This window comes from Geotrypetes seraphini, chromosome 9 (genome assembly GCF_902459505.1).
Source record: "Geotrypetes seraphini chromosome 9, aGeoSer1.1, whole genome shotgun sequence".
Classification (NCBI taxonomy): Eukaryota; Metazoa; Chordata; class Amphibia; order Gymnophiona; family Dermophiidae; genus Geotrypetes; species Geotrypetes seraphini.
The window spans coordinates 52737398-52762268 of NC_047092.1; positions in this window are offsets into that span (position 1 = coordinate 52737398).

The window sequence follows — 24871 nt, forward strand, 5'->3', positions numbered from 1 at the left end:
AAGACACACTTCAGATCTGTGTATTTGAGTAGAGAATGACACGGGGAAAAAAACTGTCTCCGTCACTGCACCGTCCCCGGCCCACCATTCCTCTGCACCGCCCCGTCACCGCCGTTCCCTTCACCGCCCTGTCACCGTCACCGCCATCCCTTTCACCGCCCTGTCACCGCCACTGCCATCCCATTCACCGCCCCGCCACCATCTCCGTCTAGCACCCATCTTCTTCCCTCCGCTCCCCCATAGTCTGGCATCTGTCTTCTTCCCTTCCAGCGTCTTCTCCCCACTCTGCCTTCCACATTTCCTTTCAGGGTCTGTTCCTCTCTACCCTCTTTCAATGTCTGTTCTATTCCTTTCCACCACCACCCTTCCCTCCCTCCTTTACCATCTGTTCCTTTCTACCACCCTTCTTTCATATCTTCTATCAGTCCCCCCCCCCCATCACTAGTAGTCTCTCTTCTCCCTTACCATGAGCAAATAGAACTTCTGAAAATTGTATTGCTGAGGCATTATTTCTAGTACGCCTTTTTTTCCAGATGGATAATGACATCAATTTTATAATTCTTACTGTCTGCTCTGATTTCATTCACAATTTGGTTTGTATTTTGTACCTGAGGATTCCATGAGGCAATTAATCTTTTCCTGTCTCTTCTGTGATTTCAAGTTGATTCCTTCAATAATGGAGTCTCAAGGCAGTAGCAGTTTTCTATTTTGGGCTCTTTTGACATTGTTTAAGGGATTTCTTGTACATTTGGTGCTGGTCTTCTTTGATGAGGTCACTTCAGAATCTATTTCCAAGGAAGAGAAACTTTTTCCCTTTCACCCCCTCCTTCCTTGTGTGAGCCGGAACACGCGGTCCCCGCAAGCAAGTAATTTTATATCATTTTCATTCTATTCATTCATAGAAATTAAAGTCTAGATAATGCCAGTCACATAACAAAACATGATTTTACAAAAATAATTCCCTGCACAGTCAAGCCTGCAAGGATTACTAGATGTCTTTCAGAAGCTCCCCTCCCTCCCTCCCCCTTACCTTTGTGGCCAAGTCAAAATGATCTACCAACAATAAAATTTTAAAAACAAAGCACGCTGTACGCAGAGAAAATGTTAATTATCATTTATATTCCGCGGGTTTTCAAAGAGGTCAAGGCAGATGACTTTATGCAATGTCACCTCAGTAACAACTATACAAAAATAGACAAATATTCCCCCTCCCTTTTTACTAAACTGCGATAGTGGTTTTTAGCGCAGGGAGCTGCACTGAATGCCCCACACTGCTCTCGACGCTCATAGGCTCCCTGCGCTAAAAACCGCTATTGCGTTTTAGTAAAAGGGGGCCATAGTGCAAAATATAGACAGCAGATATAAATTCTCAAAACGGACACATTTTGATCACTAAGTTGAAAATAAAATCATTTTTCCTACCTTTTTGTCTGGTGATTTCATGAGTCTCTGGTCCTTCTGGTCCTTCTTTTTTCTTCTCCTGCACCCCCCCCTCTTTCTTTCTCTCTCCCCCTGGCTCCCCTCTTTATTTCTGCCTTTCTTTCTCTCTCCCCCTGGCCTCCCTCTTTATTTCTCTCTCCCCCTTGCTCTCCTCTTTCTTTCTGCCTTTCTTTATCTCCCCTTGACCCCCTCTTTATTTCTGCCTTTCTTTCTCTCTCCCTCTGGCCCCCCTCTTTATTTCTGCCTTTCTTTCTCTCTTCCCCTGGCCTCTCTTTTTATTTCTCTCTCCCCCTGGCCCTCCTCTTTCTTTCTGCCTTTCTTTCTCTCCCTCTTGACCCCCTCTTTATTTCTGCCTTTCATTCTCTCTCCCCTGACCCCTCTTTATTTCTGCCTTTCTTTCTCTCTTCCCCTGGCCCCCCCTCTTTATTTTTGCCTTTCTTTCTCTCTACCCCTAGCCCCCATAAAGCCATCGTGCCAATTTCTCCACTTCCACGATTCTTTCCCTACCCTCACCCCCAAGCCAGCAGCTGATTTCTCCCTGCTCCTTCCCCGATGTCCTGATCTTCATCGGGCAGCAGCAGCATTCACAATTCACTGCTGTTGCCCGCTTCAGGCCTTCCTCTCTGTTGGGTCTTGTCTTCATGAATACAGGAAGTAGGCAGGACCCGGCAGAGAACAAGGCCTGAAGCCGGCAACAGCAGCGAATTGTAAACGCTGCTGCTGCCCGAAGAAGGTAATGGAGCACCGAGGCAGACCACTTCTCCCCCCTCCCAGCCGAACCCCCGCTGACCCTCCTATCTCCCCCCCGTAAACCTTTCCGACCCTCCCAGCGAGAGCAGTAAACCTCCTTCGCGGCTTTCTCCTCCCTCTGCCGCATCACTGATGACATCATCAGTGATGCGGCAGAGGGAGGAGAAAGCCGACGCTACTGGAGGGAGGTTTGCTGCTTTCGCTGGGAGGGTCGGAAAGGTTCACTTGGGGGGGAGAGATAGGAGTGTCAGCGGGGGTTCGGCTGGGAGGGGAGAGAAGCGGTCTGCCTCGGTGCTCCAAGACCTGGCGCCATTACCTTTTTTGCCCCTCCCGCCCCCCTTGGTACGCTACTGCTCTCCAGCTCTCCTTAGTTTGCCGGTTTTCTTTTTCGGCGACCGGCACGCTTTCAAAGAGCCGCACACGCGCGGCTGCTCAAAGTTCAATCTTCTGCTCTGCTGCAACTTCCTGTTTCCGGTTGGGTCAGAGCAGAAGATTGAATACTGAGCAGCCGCGCATGCGCGGCTCTTTTGAAAGCGTTCCGGTCGCCGAAAAAGAAAGCCAGCAAACTAAGGTGAGGTGGAGAGAGGAAGCTGGTTAAACGATCGAGCCGGCGTGCGGATGGGCGGATAGGGGCTGCGGGGACTGCACGATCCTTTATGCCTCACTGCGGTGCCAAGACCATTCACCGCTCCACGGGGCGGTGATGGCCTTGTCCCCATCCCCGCAGAGGCTGCTAATTTTCATTCCCCATTTTTGGCGGGTTACCCGCGGCTAAACGCAGTAGCCGCGGGTAAACTGCCACCGTGTCATTCTCTATATTTAAGTTAATGATAATGTGCATTGCAGTGTATCTGTCCTAAGGGATACCTGTGGAATGTGAATTTTTTGACAGCTGTTGGGGTGTGTGTGTGATTGAGGGCATATCTGGACAGGGGACCATTGTCCTAGCATGTAGAGGTGACCATCACATGAAAAGGACAAATTTAACTTATCTGAGGATAGAAACCTCAAATGTGGTCAGTTGAAACACTGGGTTTCAGTAGTCATACGGGTTTAGGGGTAGATGTGTGATATAGTTTGTGTCTTGTAGCATTTAACCTAAGTTTCTATGAACTTTAAATGGTAACTACAACATCCTGTTTATCTTTGTAAGCTTACCAATCGCTAAATGCCATCCAACCTTACAGATTGGTACCTACTCTGAAGAGTTTACCTAGTGCTCTTCACAAACTTTTGCTCAATAAACTTTATACTTCTTTTCTTCTTGATTCCCTTGGCTGCGAGTTATTTGGGAACCCTTCTAGGCACCATGACACTTGCACCAACTTATATCTAGAGCTAGTTATACCACTCCACCGACGAGAGGTCCACATTACATTATCACATAACAAAATTATATTTTTTTTTTTTCCTGGGTAATGTGTTCTTTCTTAATTTCCTATGCCATAAAACTTTGTTTATGTGACAAGGACATTGATATTTTGAAATTTACCTTTTTTGCAGAACATTTCAAATTGATTCCAAGCTGAGTAAACTTAGGGCCCTTTTGACGTCTAGGCTCAAGCAGTGGAATTTGTTGGATGAAAGTGTGCAAGTCACAGATTAGAGGAAGCATCACCAAGCTTTTTCTACCTTCTTCACCCATCAAGATGGTCTCTGCTTCTGCCACAATGTGACCGGCCTGTTTGAGGCAATTGGAAATGTGTGTAACCTGAAAGAGTGGCATCTCTTCATTGACAGCTCATCCAGCAGCATCAAAGCCATGCTACTCTAAAACAGGACCTCATCTCTTCCACTGGCTCACTTAATGCACCTCAAAGAGGATTACAACAGCAACAAGATCTTACTAGAGACCTGGAAGTATGATAAGTATGACTGGGAAGTCATCAGAGAGACTTCAAAATGGGTCTCAAAGGTGGTTTTACCAAGTTTCCCTGGTAGCTCTGATTTTGGGACAGCAGGGACACAAAGGCAAACTACCAAAGACAGGACTGGCCACAGTGGGTTGAGTTCTTTGTGGGGAAAAACGTCAAATAGGAACCACTGGTGGGCCCCAGAAGATGCTGATGCCACCACTGCACATCAAATTGGGCCTAATGAAACAATTTGTCAGAGCTCTAGAGTCAGCAGTGTTCAAGTACCTTCAATCTTCCCTAATCTGTCTGAGGCAAAGGTCAAAGCTGGTATTTTTGTTAGACCACAGATAAAGAAGATCATGGAGTGCAAGGAATTTCCCAAGAAGCTACCTGTTGCTAGGAAGAAGAAAGTAGTTTGGAACAGCTTTGTTGCAGTGGTTTGGGGCTTTCTGGGCAATCACAAGTCCAAATACTATTTGGAGTTGGTTGAGAATCTGGTGCAGAGTTACATTAAAATAGGCCATAGGATGTAAAGTCCATGTCCTTGATGCTCATCTTGAGACATTCAAGTAGATCATGGGCACAAACCCAGAGGAGCAAGATGAGCACTTCCACCAGGGTATACTGGACTTTGAACTCTTCTACCAAGTACAATATATTGAGAACATGATAGGAGACTACATCTGGGGGCTGATTCGTAAAAATGACTTAGAATAAGAGTATAATCACAAATTTCAAAAAACTACTCACTTCTAAATCTTCTGTAGTGTGTGGCTCAGTGGTTAGAGCTACAGTTTCAGTACCTTAAGGTTGTAGATTCAAACCCATGCTGCTCCTTGTGACCCTGGGCAAGTCACTTAATCCCCCCATTGCCCTTGGTACATTAGATAGATTGTGAGCCCACCGGGACAGATAGGGAAAAACATTTGAGTCCCTGAATATAAACCACTTAGACTATAAGTGGTAAATAAATACTAAAAATAAAATAATAACAAGTATACAGTAAATACATGTTAATTGTGATTCATATGTTGTTTTTAATGACTTTATAAGAATGAAAAGATAAAGTTTTGATATTTTGATATTTTAAATAGGTAAATTGCAAAATTTGACTATCCTGATCACAAAAGCAAAGCCATTTCCTATACTTTTTAGGAAATTACACTAATATTGTCCAAGAACTAAAATCATGTTATTCAGAATGCCACTATGCAGTTTTTGTAGGGATAAGGTTATATGATCATATTAAAACAGTAAATGATAGCAGATAAAGCCCCACGTGGTCCATTCTGTCTTCCCAACAAAGTGGCCAGAGCTGCACCCACCACTCTACATATGTGGGTCCCAGTCACCCATGCTTAAACACTGGTTGTGAAGTCTCCACTAGAGAGTTGCGCGGGGACAGAAATTCCACCCATCTCCACCTGTCTCCACCAGTATCCCGCCTGTCCCTGCCCATTCCCGCCAGAATCTCCTATGTACCCGCTTGCCCCCTCAAGGAATCTCCTCCATCCCCGCCCTTCCCAATGAAGAATCTCCTGTCTCCGCCCATCCCCCCATAAAAGTTACTTGTCCCCATAAAAAGCAGCAATTACTTCTGACAGTTGTTTATTTTAAAGTCTTAGTTTATTTAAACCATCAATAAAATACAATATAAACAAATAACAGTGAACAGAAATAATTACTGGAAAGAATTAGAATAGACATTAGGTCATGTGACTGTAGGGTTAACTATTTCTTGTTAAAAGAAATATAAGAGTTGTTTTTTTGGCAATATAAAGCTCATATCTGTAGAGCAAGCAAATCTGGTTCCACCATCTGGCATAGGTAACTTGTGAGAGGTCCTTCCAAGATCTGCAAATTGTGGTCAACTTTGGGTGACCTATTTAAAATCTGAGTGCAAGTATTGCTACACTTGCTTTCTCTATCAGGATTTCAGTTTTTAAAAATGCTCTTTCAGAGTGACTCTGAAGATTCATCAGAGGCAGCACTGATGAAAGACATATAGGATGAGTATCAACTTTTCTGTTCACTTCCAGGTTTTATATGCATAGTTAGCAGTAGACACAACCACTGACATATACATCTACATTTTCTATCTATCTTTGATAGTCTCGAATGACTGTTTTGGGCATAATTTCTGAAACGCAGCTGCTTGCCTTGCCAATATGTGTTTCACACAACGAGTGGTGGGTGCTTGGAATGCTCTCTGGAGGAGGTGGTGGCAGAGAATACTGTTCTGGGTTTCAAACGCAAGAACACTTAATTGGTGCTAATTAATATTATTCTATAACTTGACACCTATCTTTTCCATGCAAAACCCAAAGGAGGACAAGGCCTTGGAAAAGGTATCGGTGGGTTAAGGGTGTTCCCAAAAGTAAGGAACCAAGCTGTAGAATAGCACCGATTTGAGCTTAACTTTGGGCCTTATCTGTTTCTATCAGGCATCAGTTTGGCACTCATAGTTAGGTGCAATCTGCATGCTGTGCCAATGTTTTATGAAGGTTGAGTACCGTTTAAATAACAGGGACTCAGTGTGGATCTTTAAAGTGCCGTATATAAAATTTCCCCTTTGTGTCTACAGAGAAATAACCAAAAAAAACTCTGGACTTTATTTGAAAGTATCAAAGTTCCAAAGGTACACTAAAATCATCCACATAAAATAATTCCATCCACATAAAAGTAAATCATCCACATAAGAGCCTTAAAGGACCTAGTCTGCTAGGGATACAGGACCCAACACGGTCCGCGTTTCGACAAAAAGTCTTCTTCAGGGGTCCCTGGGGTCCTATAAAGGTGAATACGTGAGAAACAATTGTGTGGTGAACCGGAAGTGAGACACTGCTTGCATTTGCAATGGAAATGGGGAAATTTTTTTATACGGCACTTTAAAGATCCACACAATCACCCAACCAAAGTGGTTACATAATGGACATTGGAAGGAAGCAAATGAGGACGGGGTCAACCAAAGGTGAAGCACTTTTAAAAAGGGCTAGGAAGTTTTGGAATCAATTGAGTAGAAGCACAAATCATCACACAAAACTGAAATTATTGGAAATCGGGTATTCAATGCTCCAAAATGGAGTAGTAGGAACTAAGCCTAAGACTTATGCACTTGACCAGAATGCAGCAAAGTCTACCAGCCTGATTAGCATCTTTAGATGATAAATTACATGCAGCGTACTAAATTAGCCATCGGGTAAAATTATGTGCTGCAATTTAACACTGGTCAAATTTTGCTCAGACAATGATGCATGAGTTTCAACATTTTAACAGAATTTTTTAATTACTGTGTTAAACTAAATAATAAAGAACCCTATTCTGCTATGTGGTTTTTTTTTTCTCTCTCTCTCTACGTAAAATCCCTCCGGTCTCAAAAAAAAAAAAAAAAAAGAAAGCCTAAAGAAAAATTGTGGGCCATTCATGCTATTTAATATGCATGAAGGCCATCAATCAGTCTTCTCCTTAATAGGGCATACACCATCTTGCATGACCCAGAACTCCAATTTGCATTAAGGTTTTTAATAGGACACAAAGGGTCAGATTTACATTTGGGGGCGAAAGTAAGGGGAAGAAGGGCAAAGGGCCTTCAGATTAGTTAGCTTGAAAAATTTTTAAAACAGCAATTCTTTTGCTCAAAAATTTGGTTTCCTACAACTCCTCTGTGAGAATATAATTCACAGAAAAAAATATTACATTAAAAAAACCCAACAAAAAAGCCCTGCTAAAAATGTACCAAGGAACTTTTGTCTGATTCTTAAACTTTTGTGCATAAGTCCCCAGTGCATTTCTAAAGAAAATTTAGTTTACACATACTTTCCTGATTATTTATGCATTTACTTGCTTGCTTTTTAAACCTTGCAGGAGTGTAAAGTTATTTCAAAAGTACAATACTCCCCCAAAATTTGTGAGTGTTCCGTTCTAGGAACCCCCACTAATTTAAAAAAAACTGCGAATGCGGTTTTTCGTCTGTCAAAAGGTAGGAGAGGGGCAGCTGGAACGCCGGCGGGTGAAGAAAATCACTCACGGTCTGTTCCGACCGCCTCTTCCTGTAGTAAAGTCAGGCTACACCAGGGATCTCAAAGTCCTTCCTTGAGGGCCGCAATCCAGTCGGGTTTTCAGGATTTCCCCAATGAATATGTCTTCCACTGTTCTTCATGCATTGCAGTTACTGCAAAATTCCATTATAAGGACATTGTGTGATGTCTGAAGGAATTATAAGGACAGTTGTGATGTCCTTCAGACATCACAACTGTCTGAAGGAAATATTTATATTTGCCCCATGAAAGGTAAGCAGACAAATGACGTCGTACCTTCAACTTAAAGTATGTCTTCCTCACCACCGCAGACACATGCTGTCTGAACAATAACTTATGCTGTCTGAATGATAACTGAGAATCAAAAATCACTCCCAGATAACATATTTCAGTGGAAACTTCAACTACAGAGCCCAACAGCATAGCTGAAAATGCCAAATTCTGCTGAGGGTCCTCTGGAGAGGAACATTAAGGTTGTCTTGTCAACATTCAATCTCAGCCTATTCTCATTCAACCACTCATTTATACGCATCATAGTTTCATTCAAAACTTTAACTGCCACTGTCATCGAATCATGCATGGGGAAGAAAAATTGTATATCATCAACGTAAACTCATTAAGGGTATCTAACAGACTATACAGCAGGCCCAGATACAAATTAAACAGCATTGCTGACAGGACCGACCCCTGTGGGACCCTGTTATCTTATATAACGCTGACTGTGTCCCATTAACCATAACTTCTTGTGTCCGGACCTGTAAAAATGATTCGAATCACCTCAATACAGTTCTTGCCAGACCACAAGAACTCACCCTAGACAAGAAAATCTCATGATCTAAAGCAGGGGTGTCCAACCTTTTGGCTTCCCTGGGCCGCATTGGCCGAAAAAAATATTTCTGGGGCCGCACAAATGCGCAAACGCTGCAGCAAGACAAGAGGGAACCGGCAAGACGGTAAACACCCAGGAGCAGCAGAGGACAACACTGTATCGCCCTTGACTGGGGCCGCACAAAATACTTCACGGGGCCGCATGCGGCCCTCGGGCCACAGGTTGGACACCCCTGATCTAAAGTATCGAACGCAGCAGATATGTCAAGGCAAACCATGATATATGAACTCCCACTTAGATACAGAACTAGAAATATTGAATCAAGCATAGTTATAATTTCCATACCTGTTTCCTTTTGTTTATAGGGATGGGTGAATTGATTCAAATGAAATCCAAGGGAATGTTTATCTAGAGCACTTGATTTCTGTTTAGCACAGAATGCTTTATCATCATCATGATTATCATTATCATCTAAATTAGAAATAATGCTGTCTAATTCATCACTTGCATCTTCATCTTTGTTATCATCATAATGCTCTCCAATGACAGAGGTGGACCTCACAAATTTGGAATCATTGTTTTAACAATTTTTCATGTGATGGCATAATAGAAACATAGAAACATGATGCTAGATAAAAGCCAAATGGCCCATCCAGTCTGCCCATCTGCAACAAACTCTCAATATCTTTGAGAAATGATGCAAGAACATCATATGTGTGGGAACCCTTCAATCTTAAGGACAGACAAGCAGACTTCCTTTCTAAAGACTATCAATCTACTGAACAGTCACCCCAATGCAAAATTTTTCATAGGATGACCAGTAGTCTGATGTGCTAGAGACATATGTCTGTTCACCAAGAATTGTAACAAGTTTCAGCTTCAGCTTCACCTCCTCTTCAAAATGAGCCAGCTCATGACTGTTTTGTTGGGCTGGAGATCAGTAACCAAGCAACCCCAAAGTTCTCACAGGCTGTATTCACTGAACAGCAAAATTTAAGATGATCCACTGTTTGTGTGATGAGGTTTGCAATAGCAAAATCATGTTCCAGGTTTTGCTGTTTAATTTAGTTTATTTATTTTTAAAATTTACCCTAGGTGATTTACAAAAAACACATTCATACAATACATTAATAAAAATATTTCCACATATTATAACATACTAGCTGATGCCCCGGCGTTGCACGGGTATTTAATTATAGCAATAACACTGTAAATGGATTCAAATAAAGATACTTTATAGTGGTGAATGAAATTATTTTTTTACAGCTTTATAAAAAGTACAATATTCAAATTATAATGTGAAATATTTGACAAAATGAATACAATACAACTAACACAAAATTTGATTATAAACAACATTTTTAGTTTCACCTCCAGGAGCAAGAACATATAAATTCTTGGGTGAAGAGACCCCCAGAACATATCACCCCAGTTAGTGAGGGATCTGCATACCAAGTTTCGTTCAAATCGGTCAAGCCGTTTTAGATTTACTGTGAGAATGGCAGCTGTTTACATTTTTTCCATTGACATGAATGGGTGAAATCTGATGTTCTGTTTGTAGCTCCGCCCACGTGTGCAGGTGGGCCGCGAGACCCCCAGAACATATCACCCCAGGTAGTGAGGGATCTGCATACCAAGTTTCGTTCAAATCGGTCAAGCCGTTTTTGCGTGATCGCGGCACATACACACATACACACACACATACACACATACATACCTCCGATTTTATATATATAGATTCTTAAAAATACTGCACCATAACAACAAGCTCAATCCCTGCTGCATAATCCCACTAAGTACTTTAAGCAGTTCCAAATGCTTGCACCGACAAATTTGAATTTAAAGCTTTTCTAAATTGTAGCATAGATGCACAAAACTACAAATATCCTGGGTAAGCATTCCACAGCCGAGGTCAACATATATATATTTTTAAAGTTTTTTTAAGTTTTAAGTTTTTTTTAAGTTACAGCATGACATCCTCGTGTCAGATCTGGATCCATCTCTTTCTTCTGATCATTCACTCTCAGAGATCTTTTTGAACAATCCAGGTAGTGTCTTTTATGTCTTGCCTCTGTTTTTAATTTTTACTTTATATTGCAAGCATCAGATGTAACTGAGATAAAGCAGTAAAACCTGTTAAATTATCACTTTGGTAAAAGTAAAAGTAACAACTGTTTCCAGTATTTCTTTACAAGTAAAAGTTACAAACATTTTACATGTACTTATGTACAGTAAGTGCAGTAGTTACATTTACTTATTTTTATTTTATGTAAGTGCAGTAGTTACATTTACTTATTTTTTTTTTTTTTTTATATAATATTGCATGTATGGGCCAGCCATGCATGTGCTTCCATACTTAAACATACCTTCAATGTTTTTACCCCTTTATGAACCATCAGGATCTTCATGCCTACTGCAACCTTATTTTATAATTATCCATGTATCTCCTATACATTTTTCTTTTTTTTTTTTTTACACTTTTCCTGGGAGAAGGAGGTACATCTATTTTACTTGGCATTTACACATACAGCCTTGGTCTTATAAAAACACATCCTATTTTCTAAAACGATGCTGCACGACCTCACAGAGAAACTCATTTGCTTACGTACCCTCCAGTCTCACAGCCAATATTTTGGCTTTTGCAATTTTTGAGACAAAGTTGTTTCATATTAAATAACATGCTCATCTAGTTATGTTCCTAACTGGACCAGCCTTTAAACCCAGTGCCATCAACTTTACTGAATAAACTAAATATTCTAACTTCATTATTACTCAATAAAAGGTACTTCGTCCCAGCCGATCCTGTTCCTTGTACACTAGTGAAGGATTCACGACAAGCACTTCTTCCTTTCTTTACATCCTTCATGGAGGATCTTTTCCTTAAGTTATAAAGAAGCTAGAGTTCATTTAGATGCTTGTTTTTGACCCATATATATTCAGCAATTATCATCCCATTGCTAACCTGCTTTTTGTATCTAGGGTGGTAGAAAATATTGTGCATAACCAGCTTATTGACTTTATCAATAAAACCAATGTTCTTCATCCCAGACAGACTGACTTTAGACACTTTCACAGTATCAAAACAGGTACTCAAGAAATGGTTAAATACCTCTCATTCATAGAAACAGAGAAACATGATGGCAGATAAAGGTAAAATGGCCAATCCAGTTTGCCCATCCGCAGTAACCATTATCTCTTCCTATCTCTAAGAGATCCCACATGCCTATCCCATGCTTTCGTGAATTCAGACAGTCTCTGTCTCCACCACCTCTTCTGGGAGACTGTTTCATACATCTACCACCCTTTCTGTAAAAAAGTATTTGCTTAGCCTTGCTTACTCCTGAGCCTGTCACCTCTTAACTTCATCCTATGCCCTCTCATTCCAGAGTTTCCTTTCAAATGAAAGAGACTCAACTCATGCACTTAGACTAATTTTTATCATTGGTGAGATTTGTACTCCATTTATAGACTTGAGTATATTCTTCTCATTCTTTCCCCACTCAACTTTACTCACACTCATGATCCCATAATGTCTGTCCTTGTCCTCATGTTCAGCATTTGTTTTCCTCTCTGAGCACACTACCAAAACCCTTATCCACACTCTTGTCACCTCTTGCCCAGATTACTAGAACTTGCTTCTCACTGGTCTTCCACTAAACCATATCTATAGGATTCGGCCAATCAGAATCTTAGGCCACTCCCAGCACATCCCAGAATGCACTGGGAGTCAGGCCTAAGATTCCTGTTTGCCCAGGCGCCCAAGGCCCCTCCTATAGGGCCTTAATCTGTGGCTACCCCACTAACAATCCAAAGGATCAAAGGGGGCTAGGGACTGGGGATAGGAAGATTCACTGTGAAGAAGATGAAGGGGACAGAGTGAGATTCACTGTAAAAGAGATTTAGGGTCAGGAGTGAGCATTCATTGTTAAGAGGATCAGGGCAGGGGTAGGTTTGTCAGATTTTCTGCTGTAGAAATCCAAACACATGGCGCCCCACCCCATTCTGCCCCAGCCCTGCCCTGTTATGCCCCCAGCCCCACCCCCACATAGCCTCATTTTTCTTCTCTGACCTCCAGGCCGCATCTGGAGGGCCTCCGAGCATGTGTGGATGCATGTGACGTTTTCCATGCATGCTCAGAGATCCTCCAGATAAAGCCGGAGGTCAGGGCTTTCCAAAACCCAGACAACCTACCGGGTTTTAGAAAGTCCATCTGAGCACCCAGACAGTCCTCTAAAAAGAGGACATGTCCAGGTTTTCTGGACAGCTTGTAACCCTAGGTAGGAGAAGTGATTTTGGTGTTAATTTGAGGTGAGTTATTTTCATGTACAATATGTATTTTCCTGACCTACAGCCTCTGTTTATACCTAAGTGATTTGTTCAAGATGAAAAGGAGAACCCATGGTATCTGAATCCTGGTTTCTTTGGTTCTCAGCTCACTGATCTAGTCGCTAGCCTACTTCTGTAGGAGTACACTGTGAAAGGGATTGGGGGGGGCAGGGGTGGGGCTTCACTATGAACAGGATCAACAAGGTACAAGGGGCAACTGTTTTCCACACCAGCCTGGCCATCTAAAACACTGTATCTCAAACTGTGTGCTGAGACACACTAGTGTGCCTCCTGAGATTCCAAGTGTGCTGCGGCACACTGAGGAGGAAGAGAGGCACCTGACAGCTGACTTCCCTATGCGGAACATCACCAGCGCTGCCCGATTTGCTGAAGGCCTGCATGTTTCCCCCTTCTCTCTAGCGTCCTCCAGCTTCTCCCCCTGGCCTCCTGGTCTCTACTTTAAAGCTAATTACAGCAGCCTACAGAGGATCGCCGGTAGGTAAAATGATTTTATTTTCAATATAGTGATTGAAATATGTCAGTTTTGAGAATTTATATCTGCTGTATATATTGTGTGTATATGAAAAATGAATGGAAAATATTGCATTACAATTAGTAAAGGGGATGGGATCTGGGGGCAGAGCTTGGGTGGGCCTAGGGAGGTCTGTGGTTGGGGTATTCAATTGATATTTGTTAGATTCAGGGGGCACTTAGCTTGAAGTAGTTGAAAAACACTGCTGTAGGCAATCAGCTGGCGCCAGTACCTCTCCTTCGGCCCTCTTCCCTGCTGGCACCCCCTACTGGGGTCTCAGGGTCCATCTGGAGGGCCTCTGCACATGCACGGACATCGACATGATGATGTCACGCATATGTGTGATGTCATCACGGTGACGTCCACGCACTTCGGGGTGCCCCGGCTCGAGAAAGTTTGAGAGACATTGATCTAAAAGGGAGCGGGACAGTCCTCCGTTTTTGTGTTGCTGCAGTCAGGAATGTGTGATATTCCCAGCTATAGCACAAAATGAAATTTGTCATGAGTCACTAACCTAACCTTCGGTACTGAGGTCTCACAAGTTAGCTACTTGTGTGGTAAAATTTGCTGCAGTAAGATGCAATACTTTGTGCAGCTTAGTAACTACAAGCCTGAGTCAGACCATATAAATACCAGGTCGACATTCACTGAGAAGACATTCTGTTAGCTTTAATCTGTGATTCTGAGTGACATCAACTTAACCAGATATCTCTTTGAGTATCCAGTGAAACCAGATAAGGTGTGACTGAATACTCACTCTGCTTTCAGAGTGATAGCAACATAGTTGTATCCAAGTAAAATCAAATGATCAAATAGACATTTTTGTATTGTTCTAACCATAACGGCATAAATTGATGTAAATATTCTTGACAAATGCAAAGTTGCAGTACGATCTCTGCCGTAGAAACGGCAAACACATGAAGAACTCCAGTTCTGACTTGCAAAGCAGTTTACAGATTTGATCATTTCTTTAAAAAAAAATAAAATAAAATAAATTGAATCTATGTTCAAACACATACACAATAATGTCTTGTCTATTAATAGGAACGCGGTGTCAGACTGTCAAGAAAATGTTTTTACAATTAAGTAATTTATTACATTTTGAAAAAGAAAAATCCTTGACAAATACAGATTTCTTCTGTCAGTTTGACGTGTCTGCTTTGTGCTTTCTGTTTTGTTTTGAAGTGTGTTTTTCAAGTACCTCACATACTGCTGTCCTGGCAGGCAGCATTGATCTGATCCTCTAAAAATACAATCAATTAACAATGCTCCCAAAGTACCTTGGAAGGGGGAGGGGGAGAATAAAAAGTAAAATGATAGAAGCCGAATGATGACTTTAAATTACCTGACATCATTGTTCTGTATTATCATTAGAATCATGTAGACTGCCAAAGAACTCATCTACTTCAGACATGTAACATAATTAATTCTGAGCCACCACTCAGAATTACAGATCTGTATGTGAGCTCAGGTGAGATGCGTATTCATATTTGGAGGAAGACTTTAATCTTTTATTTTCCATAGCTACCTTTAATTTGGATTGGAGTACAAATATTCTTTGATAACGAAATTCCATGGCAGCATTACCATACACTAATATTTAATCACTTTTTCATATGCAATATTACCCTGATTTTGCTTTAAAATTTTATGTCCGATATGGCTGCACATTTTTCTTGCTGATTGATTCTCTTTATTACTCCTCATTTTATTTATGCAGTTAATTTTTTTTTTCTCTGCCTATATTTTAATGAGTAGTTTTGTTCTGTTACCGTCCGTGGAATAAGAGAATTCAGCATACCTGCCTAAATAAGATGCTCGAGATCACCGAGGAAAGAAATTGACATTTTACTTTACCCTCAGCATGGAGCCAGGGGCAAAGTTTGATCTGAAAACTTGCAAATTAACCAAAACTGTCACTCAGGAGTTATGGGTCTGAATGCAGCAAAATATGTTCTTTGAAGTCCTCATTTCAGCAAAATTATTAAAAACTTTATATCTAATTAAAATTGTAACTGCATTCCCATTTTTCAAAATCTCTATATCCTCAGGGCCAATTGGGATGAGTGAATTTGCACCCTCCTCTCTGCAGCACACTGAAGTGCTCCTACAGCAGTATCAGATCATTACCATCTCCCCAGCTGAGAGGGAGCAGCCATTATCTTGCAGCATTATTAATCTTCTTGTCTTATCAACTTGCAAATCACAAGCCATTGAGCCTTATGGCATGGTACTGGGTCCATAGTTATTCATTTTGTAGGTCTACCTAGCCTTTGAGTCTCCTTAATCATCTGAAGATTGTCAGTATCTTACCTCAGCCTGCCCTCATGGCCCTTCTCAGCTCCTCTGAAAAGTCTGTGATGTTCTCTTTAAAAAGGGGGTCTTTATATTTCTTTAAAAAAAAAAAAAAAAAAAGAAGAGACAGAGACAGTAAGGAGGATAAATTTCATTAATGGATGTGAATTAACATCCTACCGCCAAGAGCTGACCCTTTATCCTGACATGTACATCTACGTCATTCTTGTCACTTCTCCCCCCATTAATATTCTGAAAAAGACCGTGCATTGAACAGAGTAGAATAAGATAGTTCCCTTAAACAGGCACCGTTGACCCTAGGTTAGAGATTTTTCTTTAATTTGCTTTTCTTAAAAATAAAATATTAATCACCTTGGAAAAGGCAAGCAGAGATTCTTTACATTTTCATTATATTCCGTTTATAATATTGCATTCATTAAATTAAGTCACTGAAGATTTTGAGCACTTTCCATGCAAAAGTAGCTATCATTGAAGAGTAGATAAAATAGGTAGATGCACTTTTGTAAAAAATATAGTGGGGGGAGGGGGGAGGACTACGGTTTACGTCTATGGGCTTCCTGCTCAGCTGGAAGCAGGACTAGGAACTGGTGCCATGAGCATTCACTTGCAACTACTTGTAGGTTTTTTTCTACGTTTATATGCTCTCCACATTTTAATGTGCATTGTATAGATCTTTTAAGTAGCATACTATGCTATGAGATGTGCTGTTATTTGAATATTTTTACTGTTGTAATTGTCTATTGCTTATGAGCAGTTTATACTTGATACACACCACTTTGGGTGAATTTCTTCAGAAAGACAATAAATCCTAATAATTAATTAGTAACAATTATCTAACCCAGACACTGCAGTGACATTTCCCGATGGGAGCTATGAACCAGGACTCCTTCTGAAAAGCTGCAATCATGGGTTCTAAATCTAGCCACTGGGTGTCACTGTTGCACAATTACTGTAATTTGCTTCTACCCAGGGGTTGTGAACTCTATATCCACACCATTTTCAACCCTAAGCAGCCCTAGGAGTAAAAGTCTTGACCCGTAAACCAAACTCAGGTCCACCGCATGATTGTGCAAATCACTGCCACAGGGCCACCTGATCTTACCTCAAATATATTTTTGAAAGCTACTGAACATTTTTATGCATAATATAAATTGAGTGTATTATATATAGTTTCCCTCATTTTTAGTTGTGTGTCTGTCTTTTCTGTCTTGACAGACTGAGAACTATTCTTTATGTCTGTACAATGCTGCAGGTGTCTAGTAGAATTAGTACTGTTAGAACTCTGGAAAAAAAAACCTTAGCATATAATTATTAGGAGTGCACAAGCCAAAAATATTAATTTGATTAATTTTTTTCCTGTATTGTTAACAGGATTTTTCATTGTGTTCAAGCAGTGGTGTAGCGAGGATAGGAGGCGTCCTCTCTGCCCCCTTGCTCCTTCCACACCACCCATGCCCCACTTTCACCCTCACTTCCCACCCCCTACCTCTTTAAATCTTCACCAGCACGAGCAAATTCTCTGGCTTGCTGCTTGTGCTGGCGTTGGCTTTTCCTCTTATGTCACTTCCTGGCCCTGTGACCCAGAAATGATTTCAGAGGGAGCCAGGCCAGCGTGAGCAGCAAGCCAGAGTAGTTGAGTACACTGGTGAAGATATAAAGAGGTACCAGGGTGGCTGGGAAGGGAGAGCACGAGTGTGGCATTGGGGGGCGGACAAGTGCTGGCACCCCAACCAAGACGGCACCCAGGATGTTCTGCCCCCCACTATGCCACTGTGTTCAAGTTTTTAATTTTCTTTTTCATTTTGAGGACAATAGCATCACTAGTATATTCTGTTGCACGATAGAACACACTATTTCCAAAAAGTATACCTTTTTGCTCAGAGGAGTGCATTATTTTTCAACACACAGTATTGATAAATAGTGTGCATTACTGAGCAATAGTGTAAAGTACTGAGAAATAGAGCATACTGGGTCTCTTTTACAAAGCCATAGTAGTGAGTCCCAGTTCAGCAAATGTGGTGCAGCCCATAAGAAACTGAATGGGCTGCATCACATGTGCTTTATGGGAATTGCTACTGCGGCTTTGTAAAAGAGGCCTACTATTAAATGTGTGTAATCTGCCTGGAATTTTAAGCTAGAGTGGACTATAAATAAAATATGTAAGGGGTGGATATTAAAGGAGATTTAACTGGCCAGAAACAGCTCCTAGCCAATTAAAACGCCTGTTTGGGGCTAACCGCTAATTTTCAGTGGCACTAAACTGATTAGGCCTTCTTTTACAAAGACACCTAGGCAACTGCCGCATGACAAATGCTCCAACGCCCATTCAACTCCTGTGCGTGTCAGGGCATTTAACGCACTTTGTAAAGGGGGGCCTTAGTGCCAAACTGAAAGCTGGCTGTCTTGGGGACATTCCGGGAACAGAGATGTCACTTGGCCCATTTAATGCTGGTTTAAAATAGGACCAGATGAACAACAGTCTTGTCTTTATGTGGTAATCCACAGCCTGTTACACTGAATACTGGCTCTTAAAACCTCAGAATTCGACATCAAAGCATTGAATTTCCGGGTTTAACGCTGGCAGTGATTGGCAAAATGCTGATCGTCTCTGGTTGAATATCGACCCCTAAACAATGCACTGTAGGACCCTTTTTCCAACAGCACTTAAGTGGGTCTTTCTCATGTGCTAAGGCCATTTTTACCACTGGGATAAAATGGCTGAATTCTCTATTTTTCTATTAAGGGCCACCTGCTAATTTTCTAATTGGCTGTGATCAGCACGCATTACTACTTACCACAACTTTGTAAATGGGTCCCTATAAGAGCAATACGGTGCACTATTTGCGCCATAGGGCACAGCATTTTAGACACAGGAAAAACATATTTTGTTTTATTTCCTGTCTTTATAACAATGACATGAAATTGTATGGGAATTGTTGATATTTCCCAAGTTTCAAACAAATACACATCCCTAATGACTAACCATCTGAAAAATATAACCCATCGCTTTGTAATGTATGAAAAAGGCGATTTTATCAAAACCCAAAGAAACTTGAAACATAAAGCAACATTTTAGGAATGTGAACAGGGCAAAATATTTTGGTTCTTTTTTGTTTTAATTGTGCTTTTTCCACATTTTAGACCTCTTTCTGGTTTGCTTTTGTTTTAAAAATAATAACATGCATTAGAATTTTTTACTCATACCACTCCGCTTATCATGTTAATTTAAATAGGTTGATGTACATTGTAAGCATCTCCCGCTCTACTAGGGAAACGCTTAGGGCCCCCCTAGGTTCGCCTAAAGCTACTGTCTAGCCTTAGGCATCTTAGGCAGGCTTGCAGGCCTCCCTAGGCTCCCAGAGGCACCTTCAATATAGGCGGCCTGCCTGGGGAGCATTTTTTTTAAACGTACATCCCGATTGGCTGATTAGACATGTGTAGGACACCTACAGCTGCCTGCAATTGGGGTGCAGTTTACAGAATCCGGGTCTTGCAGTATAGGCATGGTTGACTTAGGCATCATTAGGTGTCTTTGTTAGGCACCAATAAATTAGGCCAGCAAAACCCTGGCCTAATATACCAGCACCTACCATAAGGACACCTAGCGATGCCATTAAATATAATTCTATAAGTGGCGCCTAGTGGTTGATTGACAATTACATGTTAGGTGTGGTTAGGCACTGTTTATAGAGTCAAACCCGTGGAGGGGCATAATCAAAAGAAACGTTTAAGTCCATTTGGGGCCTAAATCACAAGTCGCACAAAGGTCCATTTTCGAAAAATATGTCTAACATTTTTTTTTTTTCAGAAAATCGGCCACTGAGACTGCTAAATCGTCCATCATTTTACCCCATTTTCATCCAAAAATTTGTCCAAGTCACAAATGCCTAGAAATAGACCTTTTGGGTGTGGGAGGGGCCAGAAAACACCCAGACATAGCACCAGAGTAGTGGGGTACCTTACAGGGCACTGCTGTGTGACATTTCCATTCCTAGGGATGAACCTATCAGGGTTGTCAGGTGCTAAACCAGTTGCCAGAGGCAGGAAACCAGCTGAAGGTAGAGCCTCAGAGGCTGCAGAAGTCAGGGCTGCTTATCCTGGAAAGAAGGAGCTTGACTCTGACCCAGAACCTATTCTAGAGCCAGAGCCTGACAGGAAAGCAGGCTCCCTTAGAAAGTTCAGTCAGGTTCCAAACTGTGATATACTCAATGAACTGAGAAGGAGCCAGAGAGCATACAGACCTGTGCTCCAGCCACATAAGCTAGGGAGTGGCTTGAACAGTTTCAAACATCTCTCAAAGACTGGGAAGCAGGCAGCTCAGGAGGACCTGGCAGATAGGGCTCTTCTGGTCAGGCAAGGCCCTGCACCCCAGGATACTACAGAGTTTGAAGCCCCAGAAGAAAGCATGGACATAGCATTTGAAATGCCTGGAGCCAGTGGCGTACCTAGGGTATGTGGCACCCGGGGCCCATCATTTTTTGACACCCCCCATGTAAAAAAATATTTTTTGTAATGACCATGAAACGGAATAAATGGTCAGAATAGAAACAGGCAGTGAAAATTTTCTTATATTCCAAACATAACATAACATAAATTATGTCTGAATTGTCATGACATCAGAAGTACATATGGAGTAGTTGCAGGTGATGCTTGGGACAGTTCTGATTGTGTTAGTTCGGTTTTATGTGTTTTTTGAATAGAAGGGTTTTTATTTCTTTTTTGAAGGTTTTGTAGTTTGTGGTCGAGGTCAATAGGTTGTAGAGTTGGGGGTCGAGTGTTGCAGCTCAAATGGCTAGGAGGTTGTCGAACAGTTTTTTCTTTTGACGTTTTTGGTTGGAGGGTGTGTGAATGGTGCGTGAGTTCTCCTATGTCTGTTTGAAGTGGATTGAATTATTTAGCTGAAGAAATTAGTTACCCCCTCATCCCACACACATTAATTCTCTTCCATTTTTGTTCCCATTATAAAAAACACTGATAAGTTCTCAGGAAAAAAAATACATTAAAATAAGAAGTGGAAACAAAGGCCCCTACAGATGAGAACATAACATAAGAATAGCCTAACTGGGTCAGACCAATGGTCCATCATGCCCAGTAGCCCATTCTCATGGTAGCCAATCCAGGACACTAATACCTGGTCAAAACCCAAAGAGTAGCAACATTCCATGCTACTGATCCAGGGCAAGCAGACACTTCCCCCATGTCTTAATAACAGATTATGGACTTTTCCTCCAGGAATTTGTCCAAATCTTTCTTAAAACCAGCTACACTATCTGCTTTTACCATAACTTCTGGCCACTTCATTTTTAAGTTTAGATCTTTCCTTTCAAACAGAGACCTTGCTAGATGTCAAATACAGCACAAGGTAACTTCACATGGACTTAGTTGTGCAGGAAATGTGAATCTCCTCATACACCCACCATATAGTGCAAAAATGTGCAAAGGTCTGTTTTTTTCTTTCGATCACTACATAGCCTAATGCCACACAAGCAGCGCTGCTACAAACATATTCTGTAGGTCAATGCTAAGGATAACAAAGTTTCCTTCCTTGGACCAGAAGGAGATACTGATAAACCACTGGAAGAGATCCCAAAACAACACCAAAAGACCCACTCAGTATGTGAACCAGTTGAGTGGAGTGGACTAACTGGGGGGTGGAAATGGGCCCGGAGTTTGCTCAGCAGAATTTACCAGACCACCTGTTCCTCTCAACACATTGACACGCTGCCACCACCACCACTAGGAACACCTCACTGGGTAGGCCAGCTACGCTATAAACTTTATAAAACACATTATTATATTTTCTTATAAAGCACATATTTTAACTGAACTCTCTGACATCCTCAGCCTTTCCATTCACAAAAATAGAAGGAAGAAAAGTTCCCATTTCCTGCTGTCTCATGTCCCCGGCCTATACAATATTTTTTTTCTGCAGACCCTTCAAAAGTCTGACCAAATCCTCGTTTCACTTGCATTATAAAGTACTGAGGATGCCATCTCTCCCCAATCCCAGGTCCTAAAGTCTAAGACAGTAGCGCAAACTAATGCTGCCAGATTCAGGAAAAAAAATTTTGATTCGATTCAGCCTATTGAATTGTTTTTTCAATTCAATTTTCCTGCCCAGTTGAGTGATTTTTTTCAAAACTCCTGGTGGGTTTTATAGCTTTTTCACCCCCTTTGGCTTCTCCTAACCACACTGGCGCTGTGGTGTAAATAAAATAAAGAAACAAAAAGGACTTTTCCTCTCTCTGTTAAATCCTAGCTCACGTTTGCAGTCCAACACCAGCTCTGGCAGGATACACATTTCAAATCTGACATATTGTAATCACAAAACAGAAAATAAAATTAATTTTTCTACCTTTTGTTGTCTGGTTATATTTCAAATCTTGTTGGTCCAAGGTTCTGGTTTTCTTCTGATAACTTGCTTGCCAGGGTCTCCTTCTTTCTTCTTTCTGCATGCTAACCATCCATCTGCCAACTCTGTCCTCCCTTTCCATTTCTCTTCCCTCCCCAGGAAGTCTGGTATCTTTCCTTTTTTTCATCTCCCTCCACAGATCCACCTTTTCTTAACTACCCTTTCATCCGGCATCTCTCCCTCCTTCCCCACCACCCCAGAGTCCACCATCTCTCCCTTTCTTTTCCCAATTACCCTCCTATCCAGTATCTCTATCCCTCCTCCACACTATCCCTTGTGTCCAATTTCTCTCCCTTTCTGTTCCTTCCCTCCCTCCCTAAATCCCATGGTCCATCATCTCTCTCCCTCTCCTCTATTTTCAGACCCATTATTTCTTCCCCCCCCAAAGTTTGGCATATGCACGTCTCTTTGAACACCCCCTTCCCTCCGTGTACTTCTAAACCAGGGTCCCCCCAAAGGCCTGTCCCCCCTTAAAGGTCTGCCTGTCCCCCCTTGAAGGCCTGCACCCCCCCTTGAAGGCCTGTCCCACCCCCTTGTAGGCCTGTCCCCCCCTTGAAGGCCTGTCCCCCCTTGAAGGCCTGCACTCCCTTGAAGGTTTTCCCCCCCCAAAGGCCTGTCCCCCCTTGTAGGCCTGACCCCCCTTGTAGGCCTGCCCCCCATGAAGGCCTGCCTGCCTGTCCCCCCCTTGAAGGCCTGCACCCCCTTGAAGGTCTGCACCCCCCCGAAGGCCTGCACCCCCCCTAAGGCCTGCACCCCCTCCCCCAAAGGCCTGTCCCCCCCTTGAAGGCCTGTCTGCCCCCCTTGAAGGCCTGCACCCCTTGAAGGTCTGCACACACCCCCGAAGGCCTGTCCCCCCCCTTGAAAGCCTGCCTCCCCCCTTGAAGGCCTGCCTGTCCCCCCCCTTGAAGGCCTGCCTCCCTCCTTGAAGGCCTGCCTGCCTGCCTATCACCCCCTCCCCCTTGAAAGCCTGCCTGCCTGCCCGCCCGCCCCACCCTGAAGGCCTGATGCCCTGACCCATCCCGAAGGACCGCTCGCCCCTCTGGCCTCGCCGCACCACCTATGAAGCAGCCGCAGCAGAATCGCGACGTCAGCGATCCCTGCGCTGCTTCCTGCGCTGCGGTCCCGCCCCTCCTCTGACGTCAGAGGTCAGAGGAGGGGCGGAACCGCGGCGCAGGAAGCAGCGCCCAAGCAGCTCAGGGATCGCTGACGTCTGGAGGTTTGGGGGGTCTTGAGGTTCAGGGATGTTGGAGGATCTTGAAGTTTGGGGTTTTGTTGGGAGTTCCAGCGAGTGGACATCCTTCTTGCCATTCTCGGATTTGAGGGCTGTCGGCTATTTGGGAGGGTCGATGGCAGGGGGGAGTGGGCATCCCTCCTGACACTTTTGGGGGTACTTGTTAGGGAGGGTCCCCTGCTGCAGCTGTCTCAGCTAATCATGGCAGGGGCATTTTCCCCCGATCAGCTCAGCCGACAGGACTTTCCAAAGCCATGGCTTTGGGGAGTCCTGCCAGCTCAGTTGATAGGGGATTCCCTTGCCGTGATCAGCTCAGTCAACACTGTCTACTTTTAACATTTGAGGTGTGATACCGGTGCTGGGTAGAGAATTGGGGGGTAAGGCATCTGTTTTTTAAGACAGATGCAATTCTGTATAGGATGCTGGTACATGATTCTTAGCTGCTTCTTAGGCAGCCACTGAGACTGGCATCCTATACAGAATCAGCCCCTTAGCGCTCACCCATGTTCACTGTAGGCCCCCCAAAATATTTGGATTTGGCTATGCTACTACTGAGGACTACAAATACCATACTACTATGGTAAATAAGAAACAGGGTAACAACAACTCAGTCTTATTGTGATAGCAAGTTGGGTCTGTAATCTAGAAAATAAATTACTAGTCATTTTTGGCTTTTGTGCGCCATGGCACTTACCAATCAAATTTCAGGATGGACCCTGAGGATTCAAGTATGGTCTATAATTTTGCAAAATAATGTAAAAATGATCTCTGAAGGACAGAACATTTTCACTTTCTGTTTCAAGAATCAATTTTAAAAAATGATGCAGTCTGAATAAAACTACTTATAACTGTGGGCATCTGAAATATCTGTATAATTTATTTGGATGCCAGGTAAGTTTACCTTGCTTGTTTTCAAAATTATTATATCCAAAATGATGTTCATCGTAGCCCTGCAGTTGATTGATTAATCAGTTCATCTAATCAAAGAGAGCATCATGCAAAAAAAAAAAAAAAAAGAGACATTATTATTACAATTAATTAGGTTTATTAGTGGTGTGAAATGTTTTTAAATCTTACCAATCAATCCCCCAAACCTTATGGCATCCTATGCTTTCAGTTAGGGGTGGGACAAGCAGGTATCA